Here is a 12556-nt window from a genome sequence, read left to right on the forward strand (position 1 = left end):
AGAGACTAGGGTTGCGGTGCGAGGTGAAGGCGGTTTTCGTCACAGTGATGGCAGATCACAGTGCAAGCAGCGACGTCGATGCTGAAGCGATGTGGTCGGCTGACGAACAAGAGACGATGGTGACGGCATCGGTAGTCCAAGGCTGCGGTGCGGGTTGTAACTTTACGAGCGGTGCCCTCGAACCACGGTGCAAGCAGCGGCGTCAATTTCGGCGTGGAGCGGCGGCGAGGCTAAGGTGTCGTCGTGAAGCGAGGTGGTGCGGTGTGCGGTGCCCACAGGTTGAGGTGCGAGAAAAGGCTCGGTGGCGGCGTCAGGAGGCGTGGTCGGTGAGACCAGGGTCACGGTGCAGCGGTGCTCTCTGCAGTGCCCAGGCTTTGGTGTGAAGCGAGGTGGAGTGCGGTGCCCACAGGTTGTGGTGGTGGCGGCAGCAGCAGGCGGCAAGACCAGGGTCATGGTGCAGCATTGTGGCGGTGCCCTCTGCGGTGCCTTCAGGACACTGAGTAGTCAGCTGTGTCGTAGAAGTCGTCAAGCTGCTTTTCTTCTGTCGCATCACAAAACACACAGTCCCCAGTGCTGAGGGCAGAAGAGCTTGAAGTCTTTGCTGTTCCTGAGACTTCTTGAACCGGGGGCAAGCTCTACCTCAAGCCCTTGGAGAAACTCACAAAAGTAGATTGCAGAAAGTTCAGTCCAGTCCTTTCACTGCCCAAGACAGAAGCAGCCACTGTAGGCCAACACAGCAAAGCACACAGCAAAGTGGTAGTCCTCCTCACAGCTTCTCCAGCTCTTCTTCTTGATCCAAAAGAGTTCTATCGTTCAGATGTCTGGGCCCCAGTATTTGCATCCAAAAATACTTTGATCCTCTAGGCAGAGGATGTCTGTGCCCAGCCAGAAACAGTTCTGCATTCTCTGGTGTGATTTCCCGGCAGGGGGTGGAGACGGCACTGTCAAAGGCAGAAAAGGCCTTTTGAGCTGCAAGGAAATCTCATCCCTCTTCCCCATCGCAGCCCTGGTCTATTCAGCCCTTTCATGATATACCTAGACTATCAGGAGCCACCCTTGCTTCCTAGGCCTCTGTAGTCCAAAACCCAGACAGGCAATCCACATTCCAGCAGAGGCACACGGGATGACTGAGCAAGAAAATATCTACTTCCTAAAAGTGGTATTTTCAAACACAGAATGTAAAAATTACCTTTACTAAAAGATGCATTGTTAGATTCTGAGTTCAGCCATACTAAATTTTATTTCCCACCTAGTTCCCAGGGCCAGTTACGTTTCTAAGATGTTTTAAACAAACGTCCCTTTCAGTCCTATGGGGAACAAGTAGCCTTGTTAGCAGCAGAGTACAAAGTTCCCCGGAGATGGTGTGAATGCGTGGAGATAAGGGGTGGTATAGTCAGTACTGTGACTGGAAGGGTTCCCTAGTCGGAACTTGGAGAGCCTCATACACCCAGAGTATTAGGTGTGAAACACACCCTTACTGGAGGGTATCCAGTGTCATCATCGACTCACTGCCCCTCGACAGACCGGCGCTGCAATGTCTGCCGGAGTACCCACAGGTACTCTTTTAGCGGGGTTCTTTAGTTCCTTGCCGATGGTGGGTGTGAGTGAGGAGGTAAAGAAGTGTAGTCAGTGTAAATGTGAGTGATAGTAAAAAGGGTAAAACAGTCCACACTGAATTTTATTAACGTGGCTGGTTCCCTGGTTAAAAGGGGTGAGAGGGGAGCTAGAAACCGTAACAGTGTACAGAACTCTAACTCAACCCCCTGGTGTGGTCAACATGTTTCTCGCCGGAAGGCGATTCGTCAGGACCTAAATACAGTGCTACACAGAAAAACACATATGAACTAAATGCTCATTCAATATGTAGACAGTAAATACAACCTCTCACAGTCAGAGAAAAAGAGGGCCACGGGGTCCTGCTCTATTTAGGCGACCTAGAGGTAGGGGAAAAAAGGGTTAACAAAGAAAGAACAGGTGAAGTCACATAAAGCATTAGTGACTATTATGCACCCAAGGTATATCGTGACTATGGTGACAAATCTCCACTTTGTGAGGGGTGACGGGGGTATTTGTGTGAAGGGAAAGTAGTTGTACCAAGATGTGGTCGCAAAATCCCTTCTAAAACTAACGCAGGTGGATCTCACACTGGAGGGTAACCATCGTGCGCTAAAACCAGAGCCAAGGAGTGAAGCCAAAACCGGTCATAAAACACCCAATAAGCCTTGCAATAGTGAAAAACAAAATGGGCTGTAATTCACTATCAGGACATGCCACACACACCAGGGCATGTCCTACCTTTAACGTACACTGCACCCTGCCCACACAGGTACTTTGGGCCTACCTTAGGGGAACCTGACATGTAAGAAAAGGGAAGGTTAGGGACTAGCCAGTGTGTGCACGGGCCAAGTTACAAACTGCGCGCAGACTCTGCAATGGCAAGTCCGAGTTACCTTTTTACGGCTACTCACGTGGGTGGCACAATCAGTGCTGCAGGCCCACTAGTAGCCTTTGATTTACAGGCCCTGGCACCCTCAGTGCACTTTACTAGGGACCAACATGTAAATCGAATATCCAATCAGGGAAACACCAATCCATAACACAATTTAAACAGAGAGCATATGCACTTTAGCACGGATTAGCAGTGTAAAGTGTCCAGATTCCTAAAACCAACAAACAACAAAGAATAGGAGGAAGAAACAAAACGTTTGGGGATAACCCTGCAAAAAGGGCCATTTCCAAGAGTAAACCTCTTTGTTAGGATGGTAACCAAGTAACATTTAGTAGGTTAATGCGAAAGGGGATTGTATGAAATGCTATGAAGTGACAAACATGTTTTAACACAATTTATTGGGTTTAAAATCTAAGTGCACTGAGTGCCTACAGTATAAACTAAGGTGGCTGCTAATGTGCTGTCCCCTTGGTATTTTCTATATATTACTCGTTTGTGTGTTTTTTTTTTTAAACTGTCGATTCTGCAAATGTTGCTGCCAAACTATCCGCCGGAGTTAAAAAATTAACATTGTTCGGGGACCAGTTTAGATAGAGAAAATCTTGTAGTGAAATTTTGCACCAGCACTCTAAGATGGTGCTTCATACCTTTAGTTTTAAAGCGCTGTAAAGGACATATTTTACGGTAATGTAATGGTTCTGAATTGGGTGACATTGAAAGAATGGAAGGTTGGGCTTGCCAGGATTCGGACAAAAAATCTGCAGGTCATAAAGATTTGGCAGCAGAGAGTGGTTAACTCACAGCCATTTTACCTGGTTAAAAATGTTCACTGACCTAGCAGTGCAACAAGTATGTTTTTCTTTCGGAAATTACAATGCGTTTGCCTTTGCCTGCTGCACGAAAATACTTTCAAAGTGCATATGGTAATGCAGTATAGATTTTCTGTTAATTTTAATAGTTCTCTTTTAGATCACAGGCAAATTAAATGAAACGTGTGTTCAGCTCAAACATGAAAATATATCTCCCTGCTCATCTTTGAAAGGAGACAAGAAATGCTTGTAATTCAATATGCCCAGCAATTGCTTGTTTTGTATGGCTTCCAGCACCAGACGTCCACTTCTGCTTTGCTGCTGTCAGCTGCCCCCCTCTCTTTCTCTTATTCTCTTTCTTTCTGTCTCGGTGTCACTCCTACTCAGTTGCTGAATGAAAAAAACTTGACCTCAAGAAAAGGCTCTTATCCTCTCTTTCCTTCATTCATTCCCCTGTGAAGTGGATCCAAAAAAGAAATAAACACTTTTACTGGAAAGGTCATCTTTTTCTGACATTGTTCTATTCCAAAGTGCAGCCTCGGGACGGAGACAAAAAAAATGGTTCAAAATAGGGAAAATAGTGTAATAAAGCAAGACAGAGTGGTCGCACAGTGGCCAGATTGGTATTCACACCCAAACACATTAGTGCCATTTTACAGAGTTTGGCAGTGAAGCACTACTTTTGTTTTCTCTTCTTTCTTTGAACAACATTGTTATCCCCTGAGGGGGGGGGGGGGGCATTCCTGGAGGTACTGCAATACCTGGTTGATGCAGAAGTGGAAAACCTTTAATGTGATCCTCATCAGCTATTTCCTCATTTTCGTTTATAAAATGTGTACTGAAGCTCTGTGTTCAGGGATGTCGTCTTATTAAACCATACTTATTACGTTTTGTACAGATGTAAACAATGGACATTGAAACTGGCCCCTTCGAGGCCCTGTAGTCCAGTCCTCAACGTTTCAGGCAAAAACACTCATTGATTTTGGAATAATGTGTAAAAGCGTTCAGGTAACTATGTTGTTCCTGCCTACATTTCACATGCTTTGCTTACACTTCTTTCCCTACAAGTGTTTGCTTTTTCCAGGATGTTATTACTTTTTCTTCAGGCATCATATTCATCATCTCTAGTGCACAATTTCAATTGAGTCGTATCTAGGTGTTTATAACAGGGAACAATTGGGTTGTAGCTGAAGGCAGTGCAAGTTTCACTCAGTGAGGCAGTGCGGAGAGTCTATGGCTCTATGGCCAGAGCAGACAAATTTGGAACTGGCCAACCAGGTTTAGCCTTCATGACCAGTTCACCAGACCACTGTCCTGAGGGAGCACATTCCAATGCTAGACCGTGGATAGCCCACTGGACTTAAGAGGCGCTGGTAACTTAGCACCATCAGTTGGATCCTAGCGGTGGCAAGTGTGGGTTTAACTTGAAGACCTGTCCACCACAATCCATACTGAGGTTCACCTCCAATCTTGAGGGCAGGCCGACGAAGCAGCACACCCTAGAACGACAGTGGCTCTGTCACTGAGGTAACAGGACCCTTGAGTCCAGCCTGCCTCAACCATTGGTACCTACCTATTGACCTTGTTTCAGCAGTAGAAGTGCAACTCAACAGGGATCGGCATAGCAGGATTTGCAAACACACCAAACTAAGTTTGCAAATTTCACGGTCTCTCTGCTTCACGCACAATCATTTTTAACACGTGCTGCCTGCTTTGGAGGCACTCGAACTATGCAGCAATTGTGGACAAAATGATGTCCCAATCGTGACTTAATCATGCAGCCCCAAAAAAAAATGCAGCGTAATATAATATATTTTCTGATACTTTTATTATTTTTACATATACCAACAGTCTCTGCAAAGATTTTGCCTCATTAGTACCAGTATACTATACAAATGCAGCGGTGAGAAATGTGACAAGCCAACCTTTGCAAAGGGCCCGCCACTTCGCAGCAACACAAGTCACTTTTTTTGCACCTTTTGATCAGTATGAGCTACAAACAATTTTTTTTGTTTAAATCATCCGATGATGCATTATGTGGCCAATATGAAAGCCATAATTATGTTGAAAACATTTGCAAACTAGAATATTTTGCCATTCATGTTTGAACTGCTCTTGTGAAAAAAGAGAGAAGTGCTGATGACAGAAACTGCATGGCTCGGAGACAAATGGCTTGTGATTCCACTTTTAAGCGTATTTGGGACATTCTGTGATTGGAAACATATCCCACTTTGTCAATGTATTTTAATGTCAATAACTCATATTTAACCTTAAATAAAACATGAAGATGTGTTTTCATTGGTTGAATTAAATAACGTAATAAGCTGTAACTGGTCAGTGAAATGCCAAACAAATACAAGAAATTGAGACGTTTTGCTCTTACTAGCCGCACCTTGAACTCCGCCCACTGACCCAATCTACAGGTTATTCCTTCACTCTGGTTCTCTGCCCCCAGTTCCCCTACTTTTTGATCCCCCACTTCGACCGGTGCACCACATTAGGAATGTATATTTTGAAAGCGTTGTTTTCTACTCGGTACTGGGAGCATTCATTGCATGGCGTAGATTAGATGTGTATTCGTTGTTCTATCTCTGTGCATCGTTCAGGACTATGAAAGAGGCCCTTTGACTATATATAAACTATGACGATGCATAATTTTCAATGCAGGCCAGGTTACTCACCTTCTTTGGTGATTCCTCTAGACCGGTGCGTCAACGTCGAATCTACTGAGCGGCTAAACAGCCGTGGCCCCATCGAGGATTCCGGAAAGGTAGCAAGAGAACGCTGCACACGCGCGGGGGTGACCGCCGGCACTGTACAGCAGGCACCGACACTGCAGTTGAATTCAGCTTAATGTCCGTTGTTTTTCTCGAAGTTATCATGTGCCAGTAATATCAACACTTCCGGGCCGTGAAGCAACCAATCCGCGCCTGAGTATATTCTGGGATCTGCCTATGAGTGCGGTGGACTGTGAAATGTCTAAGTTTTGAAGCATCGGCGGCTCTCTTCCAATCCAGCTGCGCCGCACACAATCCCGCGCGCTGACTGGCTGTGGACTCCGCACCTGGTTCTGTCCCAGTAATCCTGCGACAAGACGGCGCGTGCAGCCCAGTTTGCAGGAGAGGGTGGCCCAGATGTTGGCTACCTGTCCCGCCACAGGCTGCAGCCGCACGTGGACCTGAAAGAGAGGCTGGAGTGGGATGATGACCCGTGGTGGTCCCGGTGGATCTTGATACCGCCCAACCCTGGTCGGCAGGGCGAATGAAGGACACATATCCATGACTGCAGTGCTTGAAATGTGAAAATAGAAGTGCAGAGTACCCGCTTCTTTCTGAGAAGTGCCGGTACTCTCCAATTAAAAGTATAACGTCACTCTTGAGAAGTGCAGGAATTCTCCCTCTCAAAATAAAAAAGTGCCGGTACTCAGTACCAGACAGGACCGGCCCATTTAAAGCACCGATTGACTGTCATTGTCAACCGGCGCTAGAGACTAGCTGGACAGTCCCCTTATGCTTTAGCGTACGTTGCTTGGATTCAGGCCGGTCCAGTGAGTGAATGACATCGGCCGGGGCTCGGCAGGATCCGGTGTGGCATGCCTAGAGTATACTGAAACTGGATAGTGTGCATACCTGCCAACATTTAAACCTGCAAAGTGGGAGATTTTTAAATTTCCCCATCGGCTTATATTTAATCAGAGGCAATGTTAAGCGAGAGAATACTGGAATAAAAACATTTTTCTCAAACAGGCGGAACCAGGTCTGCTGGCATGTGTTAAGTGTGTTATTTGGCATTGGTTCTATTTGCACGCTGCTTTATATGAATTGCCCATGGCCTGGTTTTCACATTTGGCAGGTCACATTCTGCACAACACATGTCCTATTTAAAATGGAACCTGTGTAATTCAGCATTGAACCTCTACCTATCTATGTTGCATTCTGCTTGGCACTCATGCCTAGGTGGCCTGCTTAGTACTCACACTCAAGTCGCATTATGTGTGAATCCTATTCCCTAGCGTGCCTTCAATTGTACATTCAAAAGAAGGAGTAGATCTGTACTGGTGACCTGTGAGTATTTTTAAGCCATCTTGTCTTTGCAACATCTGTAATAGAAGGGCATTTGTTTGCATGAACAAGTATAATTACAGAGCCCTGTTCTGCTCAGCTTCTTCTCTTGCCAACATATGTCCATTTAGAATATGAAATCAGCTAATTCAATCAATCAATCAGGCTTTTGTTAAGCGCGACTACTCACCCGTAAGGGTCTCAAGGCGCTGGGGGTGGAGGGGATGCAGGCTCCAGGCCTTCAAGGAGGGGGTCTGTCGAAGAGCCAGGTTTTGAGGTTCCTTGCGAAGATGAGGAACGATGTTGTCTGTCTGAGGTGGAGCGGAAGGGCGTTCCAGGCTCTGGCTGCGACGAAGGAGAAGGAGCGGCCTCCCGATCTGGTCTTACTGGTGCGGGCGACCACGGTGTAGGAGAGCTGGGCTGATCCTAGGGTCCTTTGAGGTGCGTGGAATTTGAGTCGGCTGTTCAGGTATGCTGGTCCGGTGTCGTGGAGGGCCTTGTGTGCATGGGTGAGCTTCTTGAAGGTGACTCTAGTCTCGAGTGGAGTGTGCGCAGGTGCTGGGAGATGTGCCAGTGTCTCTGCAGGTTGAGGACCAGTCGTGCAGCGGCTTGCTGGATGTTCTGTAGCTTGCAGGTTAGGTTTTTGTTTCTTCCGGCATAGAGAGCGTTGCCGTAGTCGAGTCTGCTGGTGACGACGGTGTGCATGATGGTCTTTCAGTGTTTCCGGGAGATCCATTTGAAGTTCTTACGTCGTAGGCGGAGGGTGTGGAAGCAGGAGGACGAGACTGGGTTGATCTGGCGGTCCATTTTGAGCTCGGAGTCCAGGATGATTCTCAACTTGCGTGCATGGTCCGTGGGGGTGGGCGGGCTTCCGAGGGCGGGAGGCCACCCGGTGTTGTTCCAGGCATCGGGGTTTGGGCGTATGATGAGTACTACTGTTTTGTTGGTGTTCAGTTGTAGGCACCTGTTTTTCATCCATTTGGCGACGGCTTCCATGTCTTCTCGAAATTTGTGTCTGGCAGTGTTGGGTTAGTTGGATAGGGAGAGGATGAGTGGGTGTCATCTGCGTACAACACAATGTTGAGTCCATAGTTTCTGACAATGGGGACGAGTGGAGCCATGTAGACGTTGAAGAGCGTCGGGCTGAGGGAGGTGCAGTTTAAAAAATGTCTGCGGTCGAACTGTGAGTATTTTTAAACAAGAATTTTGTGAAGAGTGCACATATTAAAATAGACAGGAATTTCATATAGAGCATGCAATGGACCGGTGCACATAGGAGTAAAACATGTTAGCAAAAGATTGAGAAAGAAGGAATACCTTATCAAAAGATGGATCTCGCAACTGGACCCATGCCTACAACCTCACAACTTGCCTAGGCCTGTCATTTAGCTTTTCTGTGATTGTACATTGGTTATTACAGCAGTTGCAAACCTTTTTGGTTTAACCTTCATGGAGTAGATTTAATACAACTTTTGTTGACCACACTCAGATAATACATGGTTGTATGGTAGACAATTTTCCTAGTGTTGCTGACATCAGACTGCCAATTTCCTGCTCTGTTGTCAAGAGCTTTTGTTTCATGATGTATAATATCAAAAAGGCATTGCCTTCTACAGTGGCCTCTTTAGTGTGGGTGTATGTTCCTCATGCCAGGTGATGGTAACCGGTCTAGTGCCATGGACCATCAGATCCTGCTTTCAATCAACCATCAATGTGCTTTCTGAGATGGGACTCTGATAGGTATTTGTTTCAGAGCACACTTTGGCAGTGCAGTTACCTCCTGTCACATGACAGGCAGTTTCAGTGACATTAAGTTTGTTAACGTTTTTTAGTTTTCTTTTTATAATGCATGCATGCACCAACTCACCTCTTCTTTTCGATTGTACCTATTATGTCTGTGCAAATGAGACACCCAATTAATGCTTCAGCTTAAGGGTGATGGAGTGGAAACCATAAATATGCTTGAGGCATGTGTGGAGGCGTCTGTGTTTGAATGGAAGCACATTATTAAAAACCTAGCAATGGAGCAAATTATTTAAAACCCAGCTATAACAGTTACGATGATTGTCAGCCAGGCAGACTCATCCTCGACATCCCACGAACCAGCCACATCTCCGGACATCTGAGAGACCTTCACTGGCTCCCCGTCAACAAAAGAATCACCTTCCGCCTCCTCACCCACGCACACAAAGCCCTACACGACCAAGGCCCGAGCTACCTCAACAGCCGAGTCAACTTCTACGCTCCCAAACGCCACCTCCGATCAGCCAACCACGCCCTCGCCGCCGTCCCCCTTATCCGAAGAGCGACTACAGGAGGAAGGTCCTTCTCCTACCTGGCTGCCAAGACCTGGAACTCCCTCCCGACCGACCTGCGCCTGACCCAAGACCACCTCTCCTTCAGGAAGAAGCTGAAGACCTGGCTGTTCGAGCAGTAGCGGCACCCCCCCCCCCCCCCAGCGCCTTGAGACCCTACGGGTATGTAGCACGCTTTATAAGTGTCACTGATTGATGTTATACTTCATGGTGCACACCCTACTCCTGTCCACCAAGGGAAGGACATGGGCATTATAACTGAAAAGGAATGCAGTAATGGCCATGAGGTAAAAACCACCTAAATGCAGTTTGTTTTGGTCACTGAGCTCAGAAGAATAGCACTTGTCCATTCCTGTGGCATCTTGGACCTGATAGCCACTCATTTCTAATTTGTGTTTGAAAGAGTCGGTCATAATCTCTCACATTTTTGCCTTCCGACCATGTCTTTCCTTGGGGGAAACAAATGAGCCCTTTAACTGCTCTAGTGCTAAGGCTGTGACTTCGGTGTCCTCAACGATGGAACTTCATCTTAGGACAAAAGAGAAAGGAAAGACAAGAAAAAGAGGGGAATCCATTGACGGGGGAAGACAACGGGAGAGGAGAATGGAGTGATGGAGTTGTGAATATCAGAGATCGAAAGACAGCAGTCAGCTCGGGACTGGGTGGAAGTGTACCTGGAAGAGTAGGGGTTTATCTCCAAATACTTTCTCACTCCATTTACAAGTCAGTTGTGAGCGATCTAACTCTACAGGATGTGCGTTCACCTAGTCCTGCTGTTATGTGGATGCTCAGGACCGGCTCACATGCTTTTGTTGAAGGCTGTATAAGCTTGGTCCCTTCTTTCAACTCTTTTCTATGTAATTTGCGCATGTGTCGCATTCGTACTTTCTCTTCCTTCAGACATGCAATTGACAGTTACAGGCAATATTTGTTTCTGACCGTCTCTCAGGCAGTTGAAAGGCGCCTACGACTACAGGTTGGTGGTGGTTGGGGACCACCACTATTACGTTCCTTAGAAGGGCTGGAGCAGAAATGCAGGTCTGCAAGAGTAATCAATAGTTAGGCATTGGTATGAAGTACTTTGGAGTGGGAGAGTGGTGTATTCTTTACAATGTGGCACTGCACTATACGGTGCTGGTTTTGGACATTAAAATATAAACCTCTGTGTAAATGAGTACTTTAATGTAGCTGGGCACTAGTCTCGCACTGCCTACTGTACAGCTGTTTCCTCTTGCAACAACGCTGTACTAGAGCAGCACAGTGTTGTGTGGCTGTGCAGTTTGCACAGTAGTGTAGTTGCACTGTCCTAGGATTCTCTCTCTCTCTCCATATGTTGCATAGTGAAGAGTTACATATCTTTGCCCATTATTACCCACTTCCTGCACCAGCGCTCTTCATGCCGCACAGTAGCCACATTTTTCGAATTACTTACATGTGGCATTTTCATGTTTTCATTTTTCTAATGGTGACATTCCAAATATTTTGTGCGCTATTTCTTTCTCTTTTTTACCCGTGCTCATTTCTCCTGATAGTTCTCCTACTTTTTTTTTATTCCCAGTTTTCCTCTGTCTCGATTTGTGTTAATTACTTTCTTGTAATACATATTTAACTTATGGCCTGTACGAGGCCTCCAATGAATGTCCTGTCTACTTCCCCTTTAACGGTCTTGATGTTTGATATTTTCAAAGGTGGTTTTGCATCTAGTAGACTATGACCTTCAGTCCATTCAACGTGGTCTGCAGACAGATCACCAAATACTGAAAGTGAAGAACTGCAAACACTAAAAACTACACAAAACACAATACTGTCCAGACAGGCCTGCAAAGAGATTTGCCTCAAATTGCTGGTCAGCAGAGGATTGTAACATAGTGCAACCTGCAGGTCAAAAAATAGTCTTGTACTCTGAGTATTGACTTCCTATAATGACAAAAATGATGATAATAACACAGCCCATCTTGTCAATTCTCTTCAATTAGTTTATCACAATGGCATTAGTATAAAGGAGGACTGTAAAACAATGTATCTGGGCAGATCAATGATCCCCCGTCACTCTTTATCCACACCTGTACACCTACCGCACCTAGGAAATTGAATTGAGAATATAAAAGCATAACTACTACCACACTAAAGGGGCTTGCTGAGTTACAAGCACAACACATATAAACATGTATGTGTCTCGCATTTTTTCGGGGGTGGAGAGTTGGCACAGCGTAACACCTCTATTGTCCCATACCACTCTTAACCTTTTTTAGGTCTTGCCTGGTGTTGGAGCGCGCATGCGCTCCTCGCCTGCGAGAGCTATAGTGAACAAGTCAGTTTGGAGAAGGGGACTTGAGCCCCGCCCCTCATTTCCATTGGGTAGCGTCAGCGTTAATGGTAAACACTGGCTTCCCATTGGAAAGGAGGGTTTTCGTTGCCTCCCTTTGGGTTTTTAGTCCGGCCCGGACTGGCTCACCTGCATTACGGCTGTCGTGACGAAGTTTCTTATCAGAAGCTTCGTCACGCTGCCTTGCATGCGCCAGTCCGGCTCTTATTGGGCCGGACAAAAAAGGAGACATGGCGCCACATGTTTATTTTTGCATCTCGCTTTCACTTTTGAAAGCCAGATGCAAAAATAAACAGCGGATGCCTGCATGTCTCCCGAGCGCTTTTTGTTTTTGAAGCAATGTATTCGTTTAATTTCTATCCCTCTGTGGGTTTTACTTAAATTGTTCTGAAACATGAAGAGTCGCTCCTACTTCCTTTAGTATAAATTAACTAAATAATTTATCAAAAAACAAGCAAATATATATATTTCTCTTGTGCAAAACAAACCAAAGTATACTTTCATCACAGCTTCTACTTGAGCCAACTGCGGACATCGTTGAAGAAACATGGCGGTGGTGTTTGCTGTTGATGCTACCAGGCCAATGCTTCGGCCAT

The 12556-nt window shown here is 46.1% G+C and overlaps 1 protein-coding gene across 2 annotated transcripts in view; it reads right to left on the minus strand.

Annotated features, from left to right (window-relative positions):
• TCL1A (TCL1 family AKT coactivator A) overlaps positions 1 to 6145 on the minus strand; it is a 41097-nt gene extending 34952 nt beyond the window's left edge. Inside the window, exon 1 of one of the 2 annotated variants that reach the window (XM_086947672.1) lies at positions 5940 to 6145. The gene's annotated coding sequence lies outside the window, so the exon portion shown is untranslated. The remainder of the gene's footprint in view (positions 1 to 5939) is intronic. The other variant, XM_086947673.1, reaches the window with a different exon arrangement.
• Positions 6146 to 12556: the final 6411 nt, after the last annotated feature.

The sequence above is a fragment of the Lissotriton vulgaris genome, chromosome 12, assembly GCF_964263255.1.
Source record: "Lissotriton vulgaris chromosome 12, aLisVul1.2, whole genome shotgun sequence".
Classification (NCBI taxonomy): Eukaryota; Metazoa; Chordata; class Amphibia; order Caudata; family Salamandridae; genus Lissotriton; species Lissotriton vulgaris.